Genomic DNA, 18,299 nt, shown 5'->3' on the forward strand with positions numbered 1-18,299 from the left:
CTGAATTTCTCTCTTGTCTTAAAGGAATGTTTATCTGTGAAACTATTGTGCTATCTAGAACAGTTAACATAACTAAATGGAGCAATATTACATTCTTATTTCCCTTTCACCTATTCAACAGTATCTGTCTAGGTCTGGAAGAGAGTGTAAGAATATGAGAATAATTTAATTAGTGCTTATAATTCATGTCCATTCTCTATCACCACTACGTTAAATGAGCACTCACCCTAGAGCAATCAATCACAAGATACCTTTATCAGTTCTTTCCATAACTGGCCAGAACAAAGGGTAATGTTCCTCTATATCAAAAAAGTTTAAAAAATATAACATAAAAAATAGAAAAAAACAGAAAGTGTAAAGATACATAAAGTATAAAATGAAAGAGTGTAAACAATTTTCCCAAGACTTTTGAGTTCATTAATCCACAAATTTTGTGTACTTATTTAGTAACAGCTGCATTAATTCTGTTCTCCATGCTTGTGTTGTTTACACATTCAGCCCATCCTGCTGACTTCAGAACTTTAACTGTGCATGGAAAAAATAAATCTGTTGTGCTTAGACCAGTCAACCTTACCAACCTTGTCAGCATATGAAACATAGGGACTTCAGAGAATTAGATACCAAATAGGAATAATAAGATGAGAAGTCTTAAAAGTTGGTAAAGATTTGGAATAAAGAGTTGGCAATTTCCTAAGGGCTAGGGGGTAGGAGGGGGAGCACAGTTAGCTGAGGGGCTGTAAGCACAGATAGGGATTGAAACATGAGTTTTGAGGAAAGCTCAGAAGATGGAACAGGGGACTGTAGGGGATTGAGGGTGATATATCTATATTTTAATCCCTGTAACACATGGATATTACCTTATTTAGAAAAAAGTTTTACAGGTGTAATTAAGTAAAGGATCTTGGGAGAGCTGAAGAGATTACCCTTAATTATCCAAGAGGACCTTCAATCCTATAATAAATGTCCTTATAAGTGAAAATCAGAGAGAGATTTGAGATAGACAGAAGAAGAGGAGGCAATATGACCAAACAGAGATCAGAGAGAGGCAGCCACAGTTAAGGAATACCAGGGCAGTCAAGAGAAGCTAGAAGAGGCAAAGAATGGATTTCCTCCAAGAGTCTCCATAAAGAACACAACATTCCTAGAGTTGGGATTTGTACTCCCAGCCTCAACACTGTGAAAGAATACACTTATGTTGATATAAGCCACCCCATTTGAGGTTATTTGTTATGGCAGCCACAGGAAACTAACATAGGCACCATGTCAAGAAAATGTACTTCTCAATATTCCTGGTGTTCTATTAATGAGTCTTACCAATAGTTAGACAATGTTTCCATTTAGAGAAGAAAATGTGGAAAATTTTTTTGTTATTGAAACCAATATTGACACATGAAAACTATGAACTAATGTCATACAAACTTATGTACAATAGAATTTGATATCTGTTATTACCATAAACAAGGACATTCACTTTAAGCAAGACAAGTAAATTACATAAGAAGTTATAAGAAGTTAAAATAAACAGCAAAGGAAACAATTAACAAAATGAAAATGAACTTACACAATGGAAAAAATTTATGAACCATATATCTGATAAGGGATTAATATCAAAAATATATAAAGAACTTACAGAGCCAATACCCAAAATACAAATAACTCAATTACAAAGGGGGCAAAAAACCTAAATAGGCACCTCTCAAATAGAACAACTTTAAATGGCTAACAGGTATATGAAAAAGTGTTCAATGTCACTAATTATCATGAAAATTAAAACCACAATGAGATATTATCTCACATCTGTCAGGATGGCTATTATCAAAAAAAAAAAAAACAAACAAACAAAAGAGAGCAAATGTTAGCAAAGATGTAGACAAAAGAGAACCTTGCTGGTGAAATGTAAGTTAATATGGTCATTATAAAAAAACAATATGGAGGTTCTTCAAGAAATTAAAAATGTACCTACCATATGATCCAGCAATCCCACTTGTGAATATATATCCAAAGGATCTGAAATGAGGACTGCAAAGAGGTATCTGCACTCCCATGCTCATTTCAGCTCTATTTACAATAGTCTAAACGTCCTTTGACAGATGAATGGATAAAGATACACAACAAAATATTATTCAATCATAAAGAAGAACACAATCCTGCCATATGTGATAACATGGATGTAGCTAGAGGACATTGTGCTAACTAAATAAGCAACACAGGAAGAGAAATACTGCATGACTTCATTTATTTGTGGAATCTAAAATAGTTAAATTCCTAGAAACAGAGCAGGATGGTGGTTGACAAGGGCTGAGGAGGGGAAAATGGGAAATCCTGGCCAAACAGTACAAAGTTTCAGTTACACAAGATCCATAAGGTCTAGAGATCTAATATACACCATAGTGAAGATAATTAACAGTATTGTATTGTATCCTTAAAATTTGTGAAGAGGATAGATCTTAACTTAAATCTTCTCAACATACACATGCAAAATGATAACTACGTGGAGGTGACAAATATGTTGATTAGCTTGATTGTGGTGGTTATTTCACAATGTGTACAGTATATATATCAAAATATCAAGTTGTACACCTTAAATATACACAACTTTTATTTGTCAAAGATATTTCAACAAAGATGTTAAGAAAAAGAAGCCATTCATTTCATTCCTATTCCATCTTCCTCATGGATTCTGATTATCTGGTTTTTTTTCACATTAACAAATTAATAATATTAAACCTACATTTTAGTGGAACTTAGAGAATACATGTATTTTTGACAAGAATTATTATTTGTTTTTGGAAAACTAGTAAAATTAAACAGAAGGAAAAATATTACTCAAAATAATTATAATAATAATAAGACTCCATATCTAATGGAAAATTTTAAGCTAGGATTAATTACAAAGTTGAAAAGAATCAGATTTCTATTGATTACTCTTAAAAGTGAATTAATAAGATACTTTAACATTTATATTTATCTGAGAAGTGTATTAATTTACCCTCACAAAATATGCCTTCCCCTCTCTACTATCTTCAAAATCCAGATCAAGCTTCATCTCTTCTCTAACATATTTCCAGCCTACTGCAGCCCACAGCAATCTCTCTCCTCTGAACTGATTAATTTGTACTACTTATTTTTTACTTAATAATTTTGTTCCTGTTGGTCAATTCACCTATGTTATCATTCAACAATTAAAATTAGAAAAAGGTCTAAAGACAATAGCTATTACAGAAAAAAATACATACTGCTAGGTGAGGTTTACAGTAGATAATAAAGCCAAAGGTCTGACTCATTCACAAGTTTGACTATTTTAAAGAAAACAACAACATGGTGGGGTTACTGTCATAACAAAACCTGTCCATGATCTCAGCTTTATAAATACCACTATGTAGAAGATAGCAGTGGCTCATAAAACAGAAAAGAAATGGCCTGAAAAGTATTCCTTATAAAAGCAACACATTTTATTAGCCATATCATCTTTTTGTTTTCAAAAAACTGTTCTGCTTTCCTGTGTTAACTTATTAATGTTAACAAATTAATGAATATATCTGTGCTCCAGTTTTCCCATATGTAAAACAAGGAACATCACAGTATCCATTTTATAGTGTTTATATGTTCATTAAATAGCATAATGCCTGAGTTATTATAACTGTTCAGGATATATTTTTGATTGAATAATATTGTAAAACACTGCAAATAAAAAACGTTTTTAAAAACTTTCTTTACATAACTCAGGCATTTCTTCATCCACATTACCACAATTGGTACTAGAAAGGTCAAATTCAATTAAAAATTACACCTGGACTATAGTAGACTAAATTCACTTTAGCTCAGAAAAGGGCCTATGTAACTTCCTTACTTCTTATCAATGATAAAATTCTTCCTCTAACTTGCAAAGAAGTCCATTAATCCAGTACCACAATCACACAACAGGTGTAGTATTTTCCTTCATTACATTTCCTCTGAAATCAGCACATTTCTTAAATAAACATTGATCAATAACCACAGATCTGGATTCTGTTGTCTTTTCAACTGGTTCACATGAGATATCTATCTTCCTTTACTACAGTTTGACAATGTGATGATTCTCATAAAAGCAGTTGCACTCTTAAGCAAGTCAGCTCAACAAAAGAAGTTGGTAAATCTTGGTTTGTCTTTGAGATATCCCAAGTGGGCCTTGAAAATTAGGATGCTGTCCTTAACAAAGCACTCCTGTGAGTGCTCCCATCCAGAATTATCACTATTACTCTATCAATTAGGGAAAAGTGGACAGAAAATTGAGTTCAAATTTGGAACAATGAATTGGTGGTTGGGGAAAAGAAGGAGAAAAACGTCTACAAGGATGGGATGAAGACTATAAGAGTGACAAAAATGGTTAAGAAAGATATATTAAAAATGTGTCCAAGGCAAGCCATCTACTTAGGAATGTCGTAGAAGTATGATCATAGCATGCTCATCAAAATTATTTCCATACTTTCCCTTTGGCAACTCATATCCTGAAAGAACTTGTTCCAAGTGGCCATCAAGGAAACATGCAAAATCTGAAAATCTGAAGGAATTTCCACACTGACTACTTTCACATAGACTAAAAAACTTTCATGGTGCTACACTCCAAATTTACATTTTAGAATTAAACTATACGTTTAGTTTGGGCAGGAAAGAAGAGGGAAAACACCACAGGAAAGGAAACTGAAAAATGAAAAGCTCAATAGTAAAGAAAACCAAAGATATTGTAATAGAAATAATATAGAGAACAGTATCATAACTATAATATTGGATGAGATGCAATTAATTTTTTTAATGTTATTTTGATGAATTTTACAGATAGTTTCTTCATTTACTTAAGCAGTCATTAAGTCAACAGCTATTTCCTAAGCATGTACTATTTTTCAGGACTGGTATTTTTCTTTAAATGATGTAACTCATGCCAAGAACAAATTTATGGCATGTATGTATGTATGTGTATTTGTGTACATATATATATATTTGTGATTTGCAATATATATTGCGATATATATCTACATAAATTTTTAAATCGTTTCAAATTTTATTTTAAAATAATAAATTGTTTCCAGAAATGAAATTTAAGGCATTTATCTTTTTTAAAATTATAAATTATAATAAAACCAAAATATAGCCCAGGGTATTTATGACATATAAGAAAATCCAAACTACATTTGTGTGTTTATATTCATCTGCCCTAGAGGTTTAAAGTGATAAATGGTGAGTAGAATGCATGAGTTCACATATTAAAGGTATTCAAGTATAAATTGACACAATCGAGCATGCTGTCTCTGGCTCAGTAAGCACAGAAACAGTATTTAGAAACCTAGAGTGAACCATGACAGTAATATCCCAAAAACTGGGTCACTGGAAACTGTGTCTTTAAACTGCAAAGATGTGTCTCTCCATTTATTCTAAACTAAGTAACTTGATATTAGATTCAGATTGCTACCCCTCAGTGATACTAGGATGGGTTAACCACTGAGACCTTAATTATCTTGCATATGAGAAAATAAGTGTTGTATTAGCAAAGTATAGCATTTATAGTTTTTTTTTAAATTCTAGCATTTTTCCAGTCCAGAGTTGCTGCTTCATGACAAAACTATTCTTCCAAGTTTAAAAGATTTAAGTACATCTTTATACATCTAACAATACTAAACAAAAACATAATCTCTCCCTGTTTCTGTCTCTCTCTCTCTCTCTCTCAAATCGAATAGTTTAACCATCTCTGTATTTGTAGATTCCGTCCTCCCTTACCCATTTGAGACAGTTTAAAATGATCACATTTCATTTAGTATATTTTGGATGACCTCAACCCTCACAAATTATACATTACATCAACTTGATTAGCCTTATAAACTGGATACTAAAAAACAATTTTCATTAATAAAGGAACTTTGTTGATGTGTTTTTAAAATTCCATCATTTTACAATAGCAAATTTTAAATATCTATATTTGGCTATATGTTGTGGCAATAGTTAGATAAAATGATCATATGATATTTTATATATATGTATAAACCTTTTTATATAACACACACACATATATAAAATCTTCTTAAGAATACAGTTTTAATCTGAGTGGAATTAAATGAAATAGATACTAAAAAGAAAATTACAAAGATCAATAAAACTAACAAAAAACTGTCAAAGCTTTAGCTAGACTCACCAAGAAAAACAAAGAGAAGGAGCCCAGATAAAATCAGAAATGAATGAGAAGTTACAACTGACACTACAGAAATATAAAGGATCATAAAACTACTATGAAAAATTATATGCCAAGATATTGGACAACCTAGAACAAATCAATAAATTCCTAAAAGTTTATAATCTTCCAAGACCGAATCATGAAGAAATAGAAAATTTGACAGACCAATTACTAGTAAGGAGATTGAATCAGTAATAAAAAACTTCCCAAAAAACAAAAGTCCAGGAGGATATGGCTTCACAGGTGAATTCTACCAAGCAAAGAAGATATAATACCCATCTTTCTCAAAATCTTCCAAAAAAACTAAAGAGGAGGAAAAGCTTCCAAATACATTTCTGAGGCCAGCATTACCCCAATGCCAAAGCCAGACAAGGACAATATACAAAAAAAAGAAAATGACAGGTCAATATCCCTGATTAACATAGATTAAAAGCTCATCAACAAAATAAAAGCAAAGTAAATCAAAAAACACATTAAAACAATCACATGTTATGATTAAGTGGGATTTATTCCAGGGATGCAAGGATGGTTCAACATCTACAAATCAATCAACATGACATACCACATTGACAAAGTGAAGGAAAATAATCATATAATCTTCTCAATAGATGCAAAAAAGCTTTTGAAAAAATTCAACATCCATTTATGAAAAAAACTCTCAACAAAGTGGGTATGCAGGTAATGTACCTAACAGAATAAAGGCCATATATGGCAATCTGCAGCTAATATCTTATTCAACAGTGTAAGCTGAAAGCTTTTCTAAGATCAAGAACAAGACAAGGATGTATACTTTCCCCACTTTTGTTCAATACAGTGTTAGAAGTCCCAGCCACAGCAACTAGGCAAGAAAAAAGAGAAATAAAAGGCAGACACATTAGAAAGAAAGAAATAAAACTGTCACTATCTGCAGATGGATTATACTATATATAGAAAACCCAAAAGACTCCACCATTATAGTTAATAGATGAATTCAGTTAAATTCCAGAAAATAAAATTAATATACAAAAATCTGTTGCATTTGATTCTCTACACTTATTACGAAGTGGCGTAAACATAAATCAAGAAAAAATCACATGTACAATCACATCAAAAAGAATAAAATACCGAGGAATAAATTTAACCAGAGGTAAAAGAATTGTACAATGAAAACTTTGACACTGATGAAAGAAATTGAAGACACAAATAAATGGAAAGATATTCCATGATCATGGATTGGAATAATTAGTATTGTAAAAATTTCTATACTACCTATAGCAATCTACAGATTCAATGAAATCCCTATCAAAAATTCCAATGACATTTTTTTCACAGAACTAAACAATAATTCTAAAATTTTTATAGAACCACAAAAGACCCAAAATAACCCAAAACAATCTTTCAACAGAAGAACAAAGCTAGGGTATCATGATGATCCTTGATTTCAAACTATATTAAAAATATATTCAAAGCAGTATGATACTGGCATAAGAACAGAAATAGACACACAAATAAATAGAATAAAGAGCACAGAAATAAACCCACCCATATATGGCCAATTAAGTTATGACAAAATAGGCAAGAATACATAATGGGAAAAGGACAATCTCTTCAATAAATGGTACTGACAACTATGTGCAAAAGAATGACACTAGGACATTATCTTACATCATATATAAAAATTAACTAAAGTGGATTAAAGACTTGGATGTAAGACCTGAAATTCTAAAACTCCTAGAAGAAAATATAGGTGGTAAGCTATTGACATCAGTCCTCAAAGGCAAGGGAAACAAAAGCAAAATTAAACAAATGGTACCACATTAAACTAAAAAGCTTCTGCCCGGTGAAGGAAATCATCAACAAAATGAAATGGCACAACCTACTGAATGGAAGAAGATATTTGAAAAACATATCTGATAAGGGGTTAATATCCAACATACATAAGGAACTTACACAACTCAATAACAAAAAAATCTGATTACAAATGGGCAGAGGGTCTAAATAGACATTTTTTCAAAGACATACAGATGGCCAACAGGCACATGAAAACATGGGCAGCATCACTAATTATCAGGGAAATGCAAATCAAATCCACAATGAAATATCATCTCACACCTGTCAGAACAGCTATTATTACAAAGACGAGAAATAAAAAGTGTTGGTGAAGATGTGGAAAAAAAGGAAGCTTCATGAACAATTGGTGGGAATGTAAACTGGTGCAGGCAATATGGAAACAGTATGGAGGCTCTGCAAAAAATTAAAAATAGAACTACCATATGATCCAGACCATATGATTCCACTACCAGATACCTATCCAAGGAAAACAAAAACACTAATTTGAAAAGATATATGCACCCTTATGTTCACTGGAGCATTATTTACAATAGGCAAGATATGGAAACATCAGCATCCATTGTTAGATGGATGAAGAAAATGTGGTGTATATGTACACACACACACACACACACACACACACACACACACACTAGAATACCACTCAACTCTAAAAAAGAATGATATTTTGCCATTTGTGATAACATAGATGAATCCTGAGGGTATTATGCTAAGTGAAATAAGTCAGAAAGAGAAAGACAAATACCTCATGATTTCACTTATGTGTGGAGTTTAAAAAACAAAAAACAAAATCCAGACTAATAGACACAGAGAACAGATTGATGGTTGTCAGGGGTAGGGGTAGAAAATGGGTGAAGGGAATTAAGAAGTAGAAACTTTCAGTTATAAAATAAATAAGTCATGCAGATGTGCAGCATGGGGAATATGGTCAATAACAGTGTATTAACTTTGCAAAGTGACAGATGGTAGCTGGACCTATTACGGTGACTATCTCCTAATGTGTACAAATGTCAAATCACTATATTGTATACCTGAAACTAATATAATATTGTATGCCAATTATACCTCAATAAAAAAATAGACTATAAAAAAAAGTACAACTTTAAATACCACAATATTTAGAAAAATCTATCTAATATTTTCCTTCTACATAATGGTTAGAATATGAATAGGTTCTGATATATATGTAATATTTATTAGCCATTAATACAATATTTTATTTTTTTAATCATTTTTCACCAGTGAACAATATTGGACAACTAAAGTAATGAAGTATTAAGGATATGTAAGCATGTAAGAGTTTTATTTCAACATACTATAAAATTTTACTAGTTGTATTGTCTTGGACAATTTATATAACCCCTCTGTGCCACAGTTTCATCCTCTAGGAATAATGTAAGAATCTACTACATTGAGTTGTGATAATTAAATAATAAAATATTTGCAAAACTTTTTGAATAATAGCTTATCTTTAATATAAAGCTTATCTTTAAGTTTTTAAAACTTAAAATTAAAAAAAATTATCAGCACATCAAATCACTGTGCAGTGCTGAAATGCCCTAATAGTAATAGTTAGGCTATCACTCACTCATATGTATTCAACAATACAAAGCAAAAGTTCCTTAAACTTAATCTTATATTTCCAATATCATTATAAGATTTCTGGAACAAATATGTTCTTTTTAAAATGTCTTTTATATGTCCTACAGTGGGCAATATAATGCTGGTAAAGCAAATGTTTAATGAATTCCTATTGAAACGTACATTTTTATATATTTGAAAATTAACAGTGGGTCTTACTCTACTCTTATTTTTCTAAAAATGATATACCTCTAATCAATCACTAAATGAGATGCCTTAGTATATTTTATTAAAGAAAATACTTTAATAACATTATACAAAAGTATTAAATGCAATTAATAAAACATAAAGCCATATCTTTATTGAGAAAATTCAAAGATGGAATTGTTAAATTATCACTGAGTTTCTAGTGATAAAATATATTTTATGAATATATAAAATATATTATTTTTCACCTTTATTGAGGTATAGTTAACACACAACAATTTTACATATTTAATATATACATTATGAAGGAATTGAACATATGCGTATACTCATAATACCATCACCACAATGAAGACAGTAAATATACCTATCACCACCAAAATATTTCTGGGTCCACTTTTTTGTTCTTATGCATAAGAACCCTTAACATGAGATACACCCTCCTAACAAGACTTTAAATGTACAGTAACATACTGTTCATTTATTTTTGATGAGTACACATAATATTAACAGCCAGAACTTGAAATAGCTATTTGTGAAACAGCTTCGAAAAGTAAGGTAAGATTTTCCAAAGATTAAAAAGTACCAATATTAAAAATATATATGTGTGTGGCACTTTCACTTCCAGCCAAGATAAGTCACAGGGACCATATTTAACAATACAGTAAAACAACTAGAAACTATACAAAATATATGAAAAAACAGTCTTAAATTTTTTGACATCAGGATATAAAGGACAGTGATACCTGGGGGACAAGAAACAAACAAGGTGAGCCCAACAACTGTCATAGCTTACAACCTAACGAACACTTCTAGACCATGGTAAAGGACAGAAGACTGGACAGTCCAGCATACCCCCAAGGGACTCCTCCTTATGTACTCAGCAGAGTACTCATTAGTGTATGTGTGTGAGTACAGTATCTATGAAGCTGGAGACAGAAACACATGAAAGTTGTAGACATATCATTTACTAAGGTTTACTTAAGGCTGAGGCTATTGGCTATCTTAATACCAAAATGGAAAACCTCATAATAGGGCATTAACTACTTAGAAGAGTTTGCAAAAGAAGAGTAAACTTGAAAAAAGTGGCATTAGAAACTACTAAAAATGAAATACATAGAGAAAAAAAATAACTGAAAAAAATAGAGCATTAGCAACTCATAGGAAAACCAAGAAATCTATACTTATATAGTTGGAATCCACAAAGAAGGGAGGAGCAGTGCTGCCTGTTCCTGGCGTTTGAGGTGTTGGTGGGCAGGCATCAAGGATCAGGTAATTCAGTTCATTGAACCAAGGTGGCAGGTTGTGAAGGACTGAATTCAGCTGGTTAGTAGATGTACTAAACCTGATATAAAAGAATTTCAGCAGACTGCCATGGCAACAGCAATAGGAGGTGCTATAATGGGATTCATTGGCTTTTTTTGTGAAGTTGATCTATATCCCTATTAATAACATCATTGTTGGTGGCTGAATATTTTTTAGAAGTTTTTCATCTTGGGAATTAGTGAACAAGTGAGTATTGGAAAAGTTCATGGAGTAAAAATTTGCCTATGTATTTTGTGTTTTTCTTTCTTTGTTTTCTTTCAAGATGTTTCATATTTCTAAATTAAAATAATTTCAAAATAAAAAAAGAAGACAGGAGCAGAAAAATATAATGGTTCATTTTTTCCCAAATTTGATAAAAACTATAAACCCATGGATTCAAAAAACTTAACAAACCTCAAGTTCAAGAGATATGCAAAGAATCAGACCAAGGCACATCATAATCAAATTGCTAAAAACCAAGGAAAAGGAGAACATCTTAAAAACAAAGGGAAGAAAGATAAACATTGTATACGGAGGAACAAAGATAAAGAACAAGCTGATTTATCATCAGAAACAATGCAAGCCAGAAGACAATGGATCAACATTTTTAAAGTACTGAAAAAGAAACTGTCAACTAATGATTTTTTTACCCAGTAAAAATAATTCAAAAATAAAACTAAAATCAAGACATTATATGCAAAAGATTTAAAAATTAATCACCAGGCAGACCTCCAGGTATAAAGAGAATGATCCAAATATAAGTATGGACTGGCACAAGTGAAGGAAGAGCCTTAGGAATGAAAAATATGTGGATAAATATAACATATATTTCATATTAAAGGTCTTTATAACACAATTGACTAAAGAGAAAAATAATGATGTAGTGTGGGGTTTTAACATAACCAGAAGTAAAATATATGGCAACAATAACACACAGGCCATGAAAGAAGAAATGGGGGAACAATGATATCAGATTTCTATACTATTTTAAAGAGCTGTAATATCACTTGAAGGTTAACTTTGATAAGTTAAATATGAATACTATTAAATCCTAAAGCAACCTCTAAAATAATACAATAAAGTCAATAAATAAGTCAACCAAAAGGCAACAAAGAATCAAAACAAATGCTCAATTAATCCAAAAGGAAGCAAAACAAGAAAACAAACAGAAAAGAAATAGCAGGATGGTAGATTTAAATTCAATCATATCAAAACCACTTTAAATACAAATGATGTTAACCAAATTAAAAGACAGAAACATTTAGATCGGATTAAGATTTTTATTTTTTATTTTTTTAAAGATTTTATTTATTTATTTGTCAGAGAGAGAGTGCACAAGCAGGGGGAGCTGCAGGCAGTGGGAGAAACAGGCTTCCTGCTGAGCAAGGAGCCTGATGCCAGGCTGGATCCCAGGACCATGAGGATCATGACCTGAGCTGAAGGCAGATGCTTCACCAACTGAGCCATCCAAGCACCCTGGATTAAGAGTTTTAAAAAGCAACATCCAATTATATGCTGCTTATAAGACATATACTTTAAACACAAAAATACAAATATGTTATAATAAAAGAATGCAAAACAAGATACTGTGCTTGTGCTAATCAAAGCAAAACTGGATTGACTATATTAATATCAGGCAAAGTAAATTTCTGAACAAAGAATATTACCTTTCCTGAACAAATTATTATTACCAGATATAGAGAAGACCACCTCACAGTGATTAAAGGGGGCAAAGCAGGAGAACAAAAAATTGTAAATATTTAGCAACAGATCTGCAAAAACACATACAACAAAACCAGACTGGACTTCAAAGAGAAGACGACAATTCTACAATTATAGAAAGAAATCTCAACACCTCTCTCACAATAATTGATAGAACATACATACAGGAATTCAATAAAGATGTAAAAGACTTGAACATCACTGTTACCCAAACTGACACATCAACGAACAACAGCACAACACACATTCCTGTCAAGTTAATACAGAATCTTTACCATGACAGACCAATTCTAGGTTAAAATTCTGAGGAACCTAGAAATAAAAGGAAAATGCCTGAACCTGAAAACACCATGTATGAAAAATCTACAGCTAATATTATACTTAATGGTGATGACTGTTAAGATCAGGAACATGTCTGGGACACCTGGGTGGCTCAGTCGGTTAAGCGTCTGCCTTCGACTCAGGTCATGATCCCAGGGTCCTGGGATCAAGTCCCGCATCAGGCTCCTTGCTCAGAGGGGAGCCTGCTTCTCCCTCTGCCTGTTGCTCTCCCTGCTTGTGTGCTCTCTCTCTCTTGCTCACTCTCTCTCTCAAATAAATAAATAAAATCTTTAAAAAAAAAAAAAGATCAGGAACATGTCAAGAACGTTCACTCTCATCACTTCCACTCAACATTGTCCTAGAGATATTAGCTGATCCAATAAACTAGAAAAAATGTCATCCAATATTGAAGAAATAAAATTTGATTTACCAGTAGATATGATTATCATCTATGAAGAAAATCCAACAGAATCTACACAAAAGCCACTAAAACTAAAAAGTTTTTGCAAGGTTTCAGGATACAAGGTTGAACAGATCAAAGAGATAAACTGATCAACATCATTAGTCATTAGAGAAATGCAAATTAAAACCACAACGAGACACTACTATGCACATGTTTCAATGTATAAAATATTTTATTTAATGACACATAAAGCATTGCTGAAGATGTAGAACAATTGGGACTCTCATATACTACCAGTGAGTGAGTAAAATGGTATAACTATTTTAGAAAACAAATTGGCAGTTTTTTAAAAGTTAAACATATATTTATTATATATGAACCAGCTGTTCCACTTCTAAGTCTTTACCCAGAATTTATAAAAGCATATATCCATACAAAGACTTGAATAATAATGGTCATAGAGGCTTAATTTCTAATAATTAAAAACTAGAAACAATCCAAATGCCCAGCAATTTATGAATAGGTTAAAAAAAAAAAGTTTGTATATTCATATGATGGAATACTACTCAGCAATAAAAAAAACAATGAACTACTGATAAACCCTGAAATATAGATGCCATAATATTATGGCTGAGTTAAAGAAGCAAGACCAAAATGGAATATATAGTGTATGATTCCATATATAGAAGTCTAGAAAATGCAAACTAATGTAGTGACAAGATAATCAACATTTGCCTGGGGCTGGAGTTTGCAAACAAGAAATGTGGGAGGGAGGAACTACAAAGAAGCAAATGAGAATTGATGTGGGGGAGATAATCATTATCTTGATGGTTATTATGGTTCATACATACAACAAATGTACAAATCGTACAATTTAAATATGTACAGTTTACTGTATGTCATGTATATCATGATAAAGCTGTTAAAATGCACATGTAAATTATTTTGACTGATTCTGTTGGTCATTTATGACTGTTGCAAAAATCTTACCAGTTAGAGTTAAAAAAAAATCCACCTGACACCTAAAAAAAAAAAAAAAAACCCACAAATGTTACAACTATCTTCATATTATGCAGCATGGCATGGAAGAAAGCAGAGCAGGTAAAAACACAAGAGATCTGTGTTCTAGTTCTGGTTTTGTAATGACTGGCTCACTGACTACAGTTAAATCACTGAACCATTCAAGCCTTCAGTGAAAGGGCTGTACAAGATCATTGGTCCTCAGCCTTGTCTGGATTTATGGAACATTTTGGAGTATTGGTTTTTAGTACTGGGCAACTGGAGGAATTAAAGAATCACCAACAAAATTCTTTGTAGATCAACAATAATTAAAGCACAATCCTTTCTTATTCCAATACCACACAGTAATTTTTAAACAATCTACATTGAACATTCCATTTCCTTGTCTTTCTACTGTGTCATTTTGCCCTTATATTGCTCTGTTATATACACAAATGGTGAAGTTCTCATATGTTCCAGGAAATATGTTTTCTTTCCTTGAAACTGTCTTGACCTTACCATTGCATTTTGCTATTTACTGCCAGGATTTGTGCCCAATGCAACAACATACTACACATCTACTTAAAAGATGTTCTAGGAATACTGTACATGGAGAGTATTAATTAACAAAATTGAAGTATATGTTTCTCAAAATTGAACAGTATTCCAGTGAAGCAGTGAATACCACTGATTTACATAATCTGAAAGGTCTGTTTCAGATCACTATTTTAAATCTGTAAAACTTGAAAAATCTTATTGATCATTCTTGTTTGATGCTTTAGAGATAATGTCTATATGCTATGAGTCACAGCTAACACACAATAAGTGTAAATTCTGCTCACCTATGAGACATTAGTAGTTTCGTAATTCTGAACTATCTTAGCCAATTTTTGCTTAAAGACCCTTTTTCTCTTTCTAATACATTTCAGTTTGGTATAAGACTTTATTCCGTGGTTAGGCTGTGGCAAACCTCTAAGAATTCCAGCCAATTCTTTATACTTAGAAAGACTGCATAAATAATAGTCCCTAATTAAAGAGGGATGAGGGCTTCCTTTGACAATACTGAAATCAATTTGTCTCTCTCTTTTTCAAAAACGAATAAGGGTTGCATTACTTTAAAGCTTAATTATTGGTATTATTTTTAAAAACCAAATGGTATTATTTTTTAAGTCAAAATATTGAATTACTCTTGGGCCACATTTGAGGAGTTATTTTTCTACTGGAGGTTAAAGTTAAAGCGAAAATATTTGCCTCCCTCTCCCTATCTTTTTGGAAGTTTTATTTGGAAGTTTTCATTTTTAAGCTGATAAAGAAGAGAGAAATTTAGTATTCAGGGAAAATTGTCTCCTAAACTCAAGGTCCACATCCAATTATAACTTAGGATACTTAGAGCCTTTAGAAATGCCAATAACCTTATTTGGGTTAAAATATTTGGCACTTGTGTTTATAAAAGGCTTCTAAGCAAAATTTTAATATATCTATGACATTATCTCTGCTTTCAGTAAGTTTGGAATATATTATGAACTAAATATTTTGTGTATATATAATGTTATCTCCTAGACTATAATGAAACCAGTGTCTCCTTAATTTATTAATATAACTGCATTTTCAAATTTTATTCTTATTAAAGTAATTTTAGCCCTTATTATTGTGAAAATACTTCAGAGAGCAATGAACTCTTCTCTATGACTAAGCCTTCCTAGGTTTGCTTTATTGCCACCAAACATCTCTCATTAACTCTTATTTTTAATCATGCCTTCAAAAAAATAAAAATTAAGGGGACCTCAAAGCTGATGGATTTGGAATTACTCTCTAAGATTTTGTATTTTTGTTGTGGTTTTGGTTTTCATTTCTTTTGTTTGGTTTTGCTGTTTGCGTGTGCCTTTTTCCTGTAACTCTTCTCCTGACCCAGTATCAATCTGTCCAACCCCCTTCTCACTGGGTTGTCCCAATACTGGAAGTGGATGCTATAACAAAAAACAAGCCTTTCATTCTCTTACAACTGTTTTTGGAAATAGAATGTAAAATAACTGGAAACTAAAGAAAATATTTTCCAAGGAATAAGTCTCCTTGGTTAGGAATTCTCCCAATTGGTTAATATATAACCAAATATTTTGGGTAAGTGGAGCTTCTAAAGTACATTAGGTAGTGGACATGGGCTTTGATAGAACTAGGATCCAGTCCAAGTTCTTCAACTACTAGCTGATTGACTTCAGTAGTCGTTTCATTTCGCTAAATTTTAATGTTCTGACCTCAAAACTTGAGCAAATTATAACTATTCAAGGTGGTTATTGAAAACTTATTATTACCCAATGATGAAAGCCTTTAAATGATAACTGCTATATAATAAACACTCAATAAATGTTAAATAACAATATTTTTGTATCTAGCTCCAGAACATGGTAACAATGCTTGTAGTATATAACTATATTTTAGTTTGTATTGGGTGGATGAATTAACCTATCCTTCTTAGTTTAGATAAAAGCTGACATACCCTGGGTTCATTACAATCTCTATGATCTACATATATTACTGACAATCTAGTTCTTCTTTGGGTCAAATTTTCATATACTCATAGGTAAGTTTACATTTCTCATCATTCATGCAGCTTTAATATGATTTTTTTACATCACCCATTTCCAAGACATACTAATTAAGCTCTTAGATTACTTCTAAAAACTCAGTTATACAAGATGAAAAAAATCGGGGCCAGTTTAAGCCTAGTTTCATAGATATTAACAATTTAGAGAATGTAGAATACATTTTAAAAGCTAAATGGTCTAATTGGTTTAACAGAAAAATAAGCTTAACATAAAAAAGAGGGTTGGGGGACACCTGGATGGCTCAGTCAGTTAAGCATCTGCCTTCAGCTCAGGTCATGATCCCAGAGTCCTGGGATCAAGTCCCACATCTGGCTCCTTGCTCAGCAGGGAGCCTGCTTGTCCCTCTCCCTCTGTCTGCCACTCCCCCCGCTTGTGCTCTCTCTCTGACAAATAAATACATTAATTAAAAAAAAAAAGAGGGTTGGAAGAAGGAGCAAAATATAGAAAAAAAATTAATAGAAGGAAGAATCTGAAAAATAAAGAAAAAAGTGCAAGACTCATTTTTAAAAAGAAAAATAAGTGTAAATCCACACAAAAATTCTGAAAAGCAATGAAAATAAAAGTGATAAAAATAATACAAAAGGATTTTGTGAGGGTGTCAACCTCTGCCTGTACAGGATCTTTCTTTTTGTCCATATTGTCTATTGCCTAAGAGAGGTAAAGTAGTAAAATTTGTAATTTTGGTTATTACCCCATTTATAACTCAAGATTTATGCAAATGTGTTAGAGGCTTTTCACATTAGTGGAAATGGGTAGAAAACTGAACTGATCTTGGTATTAACATCTCACAATCTCATTATTTATTCTATTGGCACCTAATTTAATACCAAGACTAAACAGAAGGACATGTCAAACAAGGTTTCCAAACAAACAAGATTATGATGCTTTATGAACTGCAAACAAATACCTAATTAGATACTTTTAAAAGGAAAGATCCAACTAGAGGAATGTAAGCTCTTCCTCAATGAAGATTTTGATGAAACTCCAAAGAAAATTGCCCCATCATTCACATCCCTAGGAGTTTTTTATTTGCTGCTGGTAAATTATAACTCTATGTAAATAATTTTTTAACATTATTTCCATAATAACAATGAGCAAACAAATCAAGCAATCTGGTAAAATGATA

At 31.9% G+C, this 18,299-nt stretch overlaps 1 protein-coding gene and 1 pseudogene across 1 annotated transcript in view; one reads left to right on the forward strand and one right to left on the reverse strand.

Moving 5' to 3' along the window:
- Positions 1-18,299, reverse strand: part of GRID2 (glutamate ionotropic receptor delta type subunit 2) — a 1,404,204-nt gene that overhangs the window by 1,227,616 nt on the left and 158,289 nt on the right. The gene's annotated exons all lie outside the window — the stretch shown is intronic.
- Positions 761-11,291, forward strand: LOC118010708 (annotated as a pseudogene).

Source organism: Mirounga leonina, unplaced genomic scaffold, assembly GCF_011800145.1.
Source record: "Mirounga leonina isolate KUSES-001 unplaced genomic scaffold, KU_Mleo_1.0 Mir_129, whole genome shotgun sequence".
NCBI lineage: Eukaryota > Metazoa > Chordata > Mammalia > Carnivora > Phocidae > Mirounga > Mirounga leonina.